The 8,244-nt window shown below is 42.9% G+C and overlaps 1 long non-coding RNA gene across 1 annotated transcript; it reads right to left on the bottom strand.

Annotated features, from left to right (window-relative positions):
- Window positions 1-4,255: 4,255 nt before the first annotated feature.
- LOC140338731 (uncharacterized) lies at window positions 4,256-6,622 on the bottom strand. Its single transcript, XR_011922306.1, has 4 exons — window positions 6,550-6,622; window positions 5,778-5,892; window positions 4,816-4,926; window positions 4,256-4,712 (listed from the first exon to the last, which is right to left on the bottom strand). It is a non-coding gene; the product is annotated as an uncharacterized lncRNA (long non-coding RNA).
- Between the last annotated feature and the right edge of the window lie 1,622 nt (window positions 6,623-8,244).

Here is an 8,244-nt window from a genome sequence, read left to right on the forward strand (position 1 = left end):
TCCGGCTTCCATCATTATCCTCCAGAGAATTCATTAACTGTAACAAGGTGCATCGGAGTGCTTATTGTCCACGTCAATACTTCACAGCACCGTAAACCGTCAGCAGCCCATCCCTAAAGGCTTTGCTTTAAATTCCCCCCCCCCCCATACATCAGAATAGATATTCGAAGAGAACAAAAGTTTAATAGGAAGGTTACACCTGAAATGCAAAGTCAAGCAAGCTGGAAGAAGAAAACTTTTCCCATTTAGAAGGACAATTTGCATGTCATTTAACAGCGGCCCACTGATGGTTGCTTGGTGAAGCCCAGCTCAGGCTAACAACATAAAGCCTAAAGAGAAACTTAACATTATTTACAAATAAATAAAAAATAATAATGTGGTTTGGTATTTTTCCAATGCCGAGTTCCAGGCTAAAAAAGAAACAACCAAAACAGCTCTGATCACTTAATAGTAGGCAAGACCTCCGTAGGTGTCCTGCGGTACCAAGAGCTGATTACCGGATCCTTTCATTGCCATTATCCACCAGCCCCTGTTCTACCATAGTGCCATACACATGAGTCTTGGGCACCCATGAACCTGTTGCTGGTTATCAGTTGCTTTCCTTTGACCGTTTTTGGTGGGCACCAAGTGAAGTCCCCATAATGAGCTGTGTAGACCAGGGAATATGCATGCAATGATGAGGGTAACCCTCACAGCAGGTGTACAAAGCCAGAAATTCCATGCAGGGATAATGAGAGCACCTCATAATGGGTGCAGCAGGTGTACAAAGCCAGAAGTGCCATGCAGGGCACCTCATAATGGGCGAAGCAGGTGTACAGACTTGGAAGCCAGTACAGGGGTGGTAGTAGCCCTTTATAATGTGCATATGACATGTTCAGACCTGGGAACATGCATGCAATGATGAGGGTAACCCTCAAATGGGTGCCGTAGGTGTACAAATCTGAAAGCTTCATGCATGGATGTTCGGAGCACCTCATAAGGAGTACAGGAGGTATACAGACCTGAGAGATGGTAGTAACTCCTTATATTGGGAGTCTGAAGTGTGCAGAACTAGGAAAGTACATGGTGGGAACCCTCATAATGGACACAACACATGAAAGGACCTGGAAACATGTGTGCAGAGATACATGAACCCTCAAATGGATGAAACAGGTGTGCAAATGTTGAAATTCAATGCAGGGATACTGGGAGCACCTCATAAGGAGCACAGCAGGTGTACAGCCCTGGGATGTCAGCGCAGGGATCATAGAAACTTCATATAACAGACATATGAGATGTGTTGTGCAAGTACAAAATGGCGGACACCCTTATAATGGGCACATCAGATCTGGCAAATTGATATAGGGATTATGGACAAGTGCCCACAGCTCACCCACATACCACATCGAAAATACCGTATTTTTCGTACTATAAGACGCACTTTTTCTTCCCCAAAACTGGGGGGGAAAAGTGGGTGCGTCTTATAGTCCGGAGCGTCTTATAGTCCGAAAAATACGGTACTCCATACGAGAAGACAACACTTGATCTTCCCCTGCTGAATCACTGTCATTTACTTCTACTAAGACAGATTTCATAACCATTGCGCACCATTGTGTCCACTCGGACATCTGGAAACAGCAAACAGTACGTCCAAACTGATATCGGTCTTACTATCAAATCACTTACAAGTAGCAATTCTGTATCACAAGGCTCTTAATGCGGTACAAAGCCCCAGCAATAATCAGTCTCCCCTTACCCCTGAGAAAGCCCGGTTCGGGCAAAACGCGTCGGGTGGGACACCTTACCGCGATCGCTAACCCAGTAGGATACTAAACCGTATTGCTATTTTTTGCAAAACTAGTGGTTATATGTTCGCCTAGGATTCATTTATGGATATAATCTTTCAAATTATGTTGTTGGAACAGTAAAATTTAGTGTTTTTAAATTTACCTCTGGTTGCCCTTAAAAAGCATGGCTTTCCCTCCCCCCTCTTCTCTTCCTCCCACAGATACATGATATGTAATCATAGGCTGGGCAAAGAGTCCACTCCGCTTTGATTATCCATATCCTATTCTTTTGGGTGGAACAAACTAACAGATTATAGGAAGACTTTATAATGGGCACATTGGGTGTACAGAGCTGGTAAGTCGGTATAGGATGATGGGGAGCCCTTATAATTGGGTATAGTAGGTTTACAGACCCAGAAGCTCAGTGCATAAATGGCGGGCCCCCTCATAATGGTCACATCAATTGTACAGAAATTGGAAATTAGTGCAGGGATGGTGGGAAGCCCTCCCAATTGGCAAAGTAGGTGTGCCAACCCTCATCAACAGAATCCCACAGATAAACAAAAACTGTCAGGGTGTTCCTGTGACCTCTAGCATCTTGCAAGAATTGAAACATGAACTATGCATATACATACAAAGAATATCAGAAGGATCAAACCATTTACTGGAGAACAGTGCCGGCCACATAACCAGTTGCAGGTATCTATTGGGTTGATCCCCTTTGAACGGAGTCCTTGCTCACCAACCCTCCTCTTATTCCACAACTGATTTGCTTGCAGCAGTAAATCGGCAAAATGCTTACTGTGCTACCTGAGTTCCCCGGATTAATATAGAACAATAATCATTATTATAGCAAGGCTTACACAATTCAGGGAGAAAATCAAATCCTACTGAATTGCCAGTCTCCTTTCTAGCTCTCAGCTCATAACTTTGTTTGCAGGGCCGCCGGTAATTAATATCCGTTTCAATACACTGCGTTATCTGCTCCCAGACATAATAGCGCTCAGCAGCTCGTTATATAGCACAATCAATGCGGCTTAGGCTTTTCAGGCAACTGGTTATTCCAGAAAGTCGCTCAATTTAAATCATTACCCGACTGGCTACGTCCAGAGTAACTGAAATGGGTTTTTATGTTTGGGGGGTTGTAGGTTTGCCTGAAAAAAGTTTATTAATGTACAGTAAAACTTAAGCTATGTACACACGCTGGATAATTGTCATTCTTTACCAATCGTCAACGAATTACCATATGCAAAGAATGATACACGATGTTATACATACACCAATGACACCTTCATTCATAGAGCTTAGCAGACCGCTGTACCAACTATCGCAGGGGGTGTCAAACTCTGGCCCCGGGGGCCAAATTAGCCCCCAACATCCTTTTTTCTTTTGGCCCCCAAAGGAATCCTATAAATTGCATCTGGCCCGCCGTGGCATTGAAATAGCACCGCTACTTCAATTCCTGGCATCACTCACATCTATAGACCAGCGGGCCCTCCAATGCAGGGCCCTGACTATGCGTGGCCCTGCATTGGACTGTTGTATAGACGCAAATAATGCCGGGAATTTTAGTAGCGGCACTATTTCTATGAAGAGGGAGTGTCAGCGGTGGGCCACTCATAAGATTTAGCTCCACATTGGCCGCCTCTGGCATTTCCAGCGCTCCCCCTCAGCTGTACTTTTCCTTGCTACTCCAAGGCATGGACTTGAATGGTTGGATTTATATAAAATACATTTTTTTTTATTATTGTTAGCCTGTGCATTGAAATTTAACTCCAAAGGCTACAAATAGAGAAAAAGGGCATAAGATTTTTTAAAATAAAATGGTTGTAGGTTTGCCTGAAAAAAGTTTATTAATGTACAGTAAAACTTAAGCTATGTACACACGCTGGATAATTGTCATTCTTTACCAATCGTCAATGAATTACCTTAAGCAAAGAGTGATACACGATGTTATACATGACACCTTCATTCATAGAGCTTAGCAGACCGCTGTACCAACTATCGCAGGGGTGTCAAACTCTGGCCCCGGGGGCCAAATTAGCCCCCAACATCTTTTTTTTTTTTGGCCCTCAAAGGAATCTTATAAATTGCATCTGGCCCGCCGTGGCATTGAAATAGCACCGCTACTACAATTCCTGGCATCACTCACATCTATAGACCAGCGGGCCCTCCAATGCAGGGCCCTGACTATGCGTGGCCCTGCATTGGACTGTTTTATAGACGCAAATAATGCCGGGAATTTTGGTATACCCTGGCACCATCACATCGGCCTCCCCAGTACATGTCTACTGACCACGCATACATGGTTGTGCACACAATTATTCATTGTCATATGGCTTCTGTGCACAGGTGAATCACCAGAATGAATCCATCAGGATGGATTGCTCATTGCACCCGAGGATCCTTATGGATCAAATGCTTTTTGTTAACAATTTATTCTTATATTTTTCTTTGACCATTATGCAGCTCATGTCTATAGGTAGCCAGTTTTATTTTTATGCACAGAAAAAAAAAAAGGCGGCGAGATGCCCCACATAGCCAGCAAACACAGATATATCAGCACCGGGCACAGCCACTGTTTAACCAAAGCAGTCTTAGCTTGCGTCCAATGATACAACGCAACACAAATTGATTAATTTAAGATACAATGGTAGCCCGATTTGCTTCCGTACACCGAGATTAGAAGGCATTATGCCCATTAGTGACACGATCAGGCAATATATAGCAATTCCCCGGCAGGAGCGTGCATTAGGGGCGGATGAGCAGTTCAGATAATGTTCCGACCATCCAGTTGGATAATTGTTTGGATAATGATTGCCATCTTGAAGCACTTTATTAGGCATAGAATAAGTGAAACGTCAGAATAATTTCTCCTTGACTGAAGGTTTTCCGGGCCATCATTCCGGAGCAATGCAGGGTGACTTATAACCAAGAAATGCCTAGCTGGAGATTGGAAGGGTGAAATGCCAGTTTTGTCAAAGTGAACCAAAGCAATTGATTTTTAGAATATATATGCGTGAAAGCAATATAATATATCCGTACCTACCTGAGATCTGTAGGTTTGTGTTGCACCATTTGGTGCCAGAAAACCCGACCACCAGTTTCTTGCGTAACTCAATACAGCGGGGGGTGGTAACGACACATCGGGGTTTGGTGGCTGTAGAAAAAAATATTTTATTTGGTTACAACAAAAGCAACTTTGTATCAGCTACATATTATCAGAGAAATTAATCAGGAGACTGGTAGTGCGAACTGCTCTCTGCCACAAACCTGCTGGTATGATCCATTGCTCGCTGTGCACATTACAATCTGTACAGTTTCCAATGAACCCACCAACAATTATACAGTATATGGAGGTTTGCATGATTGGGTAGATAATATCTGTATCAGTTACTTATGTATTTGTGATATGAAGCTGATTATGCAGATTGGTAAGGCAGAAGCTAACATGTCCAAGGGCTCAGTCCCACCATTCACACATTGCAGTGCACCATCTATGGATATTGAGGTTCCTTTCAGAATGTGTTAGATTCAGCTTTCCATAATGCATTCTGTCTGTGTATCTGCATGCCTTAACCATAACTAGTCCTGGTTGCAAGCACTTAACCAACCTTTGCTGCCAACTGGGGTTAGCCAAGCTCTTCCATCCAAATCAAGCCAAGGTGAAGGCCTGCAGATGGCTGCACAATAACAATGCATATCTTCAATGTAGGAAGCTTATAGTAAGGGTCTGTCTTTATTATAATCCCATGATTAGTCCCAGAATTGTAATAAATACATTGCATCACACATGTTCCAATAAAATGTACAACACTGTGCAAACTTTAAAGAGAAGTGAGCATCATACACCTTTTGTTGCAAATTTAAAATGAATGCATCAACATATCTTCAATAAAAAGCAAAATGTTTCCAAAGCAGTGCACCCTAATGAACAGTAATGTGTTACAATGTGTTGTGATGTACAGGTATCAGAACTGACATTCAATATAGTGCATTAATGTAGCACACCTGAGCAGAGAGATTGTTCCAAGCCCTTAAAGTGACCGCTCTAACAGACAGGTGCACAATGTATACAGTTGGCTGTCCAGATCTGCTCCGCAGGGGGCCTATTTCCCGATAAACTCTGCAAATATAATTAGATACATGCCATGATTGTGTGCACCATGCACCTCTAAAACACACTTCAAGTATGGGACAAACACAAAAACGTCACCATCGCCACACTACTACCTTAAAATTGGGTACTTCTGGGTATGGGGGCTGCTTAGGGGCCAATGAACAGAGGAAAAGTATAGTGGTTGGAATGGACATCAATATCAGGGGTAAAGCAGAGGTAAAACTCTATTAAGGTCCAGGTGAGTGATCAGCACATGGGGCAGGGAAGGACTTTGCAAAGCCTCTATAGAAGCATGGGACCCATCACACAAATAGACGATGAATATAATACATAAGTAACTTTATTCCAGCCATAGACAATCTAATATTAGACATTCATTACTAGGAAGAAATCATTCCCTGGACTACTACACTATTTTAATGCAGCAGCAGCAACTACTCCTTGGATAATGAGCTCAGATCACCCACCATCCCCCTCCACACCATGGAACATTTTATTTATTTGAATTGTTTCAGATATCTTTAACAATATAGCATGCAGAGATCCCATGCAATGTGCATTGCTGGTGTATAGTAGGGCTCTGCAGTCTGCTCAGTTTGTAAAGCAAAATTCATTGTTCTAGGTAAATAAATTACATTATCATGCAGTGACTGCAGAACCTACCTGGGTCAGAAGATCTCCCAGTGCCAGGTTATGGATAATTGCAAACTGACTTGTCTTTCCAAAGCTGAGGGATTCATCACACACATCTATACCTGGTCACCTGACTGCTAGTATACTCATCACACCTGTGCAGAATGCTGAATGTGCACCATGCTAATTACAGAACACCTGTTACTTTGTCTACAGCTGTAAAGAGGACCTGTGCAGCATGCCAGCCACACAGAATCTTATTGCATGCCATATCTACTACACAGGCCATGCACCTGACTGTGTGCCACCCCCACTTCCATTAACTTTACAACATTTTGTATTAGGACAATAGGATTTAAATCAGAGAATTACAAATCCATCTCTCTTCCAGTGGGAATGCTTTCAGCTTATCCAATTGCCAATGCACCGCTCTGCAGAATCCAATCTTTACATTTTGATGCATAGCAGGTTCAACAACACAAGAGGAGACGGCATTGTCACTGCAGCCATGCAATACTTTAGGGAGTGCTATCTGCCTATCTGTTATGTTGATCCCCTGGGTTCATCTAGCTTCTTCTACATACACATCACTCCAAGTACCATGCAAAGCCCAACATGCCAGGGCCAATGCAAGGACCTTGCAGGAGTCCAAATTATGGGGAGGTTTATTACTAGGCTTCCATTACAACTGAATATGACACCCAGTTCTCCCCTACGTGAATACAAAATGAGCATTATATTAACTGATTTTGGAATTTCTCAAACACCAATACCTCAAATCTCCATTTCTTCCAATGCAGAACCATTATTAATTAAAATCTCTCTTTTCTTCCTTTTTTCCCACCGACACTAAACTCCATTTGCACGCACGGAATGGTATGTTGGGATTCAGAGCGCGACCGCAAAATATCCCTGTTCCTTTCCAGCGCCCCAACGTTAATGCAATTAGTTGACTGGTGGAGATTTGCCGCAATCATAATAAAGGGAGAGAATTATGGTCTTTGGTACCTAGTTAAATAGCATTCCCGCCAGCCTTCCGTGCTGAAGGATCTACCCTGTTTAACAAGAATGGGGCTATAGATCTTTGAGCGTGTTAATGGCTGCTGCGCGCCCTTACCCGGAAATAATAGGAGGAGGGAGTTAATCAACTTGTTAATAACCATTACGAGGGTAAGTTCATCAACCCCACAAGTCATCAAGTCCGAGGAATAAATCGAATATCTCGTCATTTTTTTTTCACCGTGCATAAATAGAGTTAAGTAGATGGATTTAAATGCGGTGGAAGAGTTTGTTCCATGTGTCATTCTTTTGAGGACATCATTTCCCCGTAGAATTCATGCTACATCAGCCACGTCAGCACATGGCAATCGGGATAACTACTTGTGCTGAGCCTCATTGCCTCTAAGTAATCTGCTGCCTTAATTTGGTCTTGTTGTACGACTCCCAAGAGAGGCCTCGGCGCAGAATCACACCGCTACGTCTCATCAAGGCAACGCCGGCCAAAAGGAATAAATACACAGCTCTATTATCATCATTATTCTAAATAATATTCATGATTAATACGGAGCTATCAATCCTCATAATGTGTGATAAGAGCGAGGAGAGGGAATCATTGGAAAAGAAAGACACTTGTTCATCAAGTTCAAGCCAAAGTCAAAAAATGTATTAAATCTGCCCTTCAGCCTCCCCTTCAATAACTCTGCCCTCCTCCCTCCCCTTCAATAA

Source organism: Pyxicephalus adspersus, chromosome 9 (assembly GCF_032062135.1).
Source record: "Pyxicephalus adspersus chromosome 9, UCB_Pads_2.0, whole genome shotgun sequence".
NCBI classification, from domain to species: Eukaryota; Metazoa; Chordata; class Amphibia; order Anura; family Pyxicephalidae; genus Pyxicephalus; species Pyxicephalus adspersus.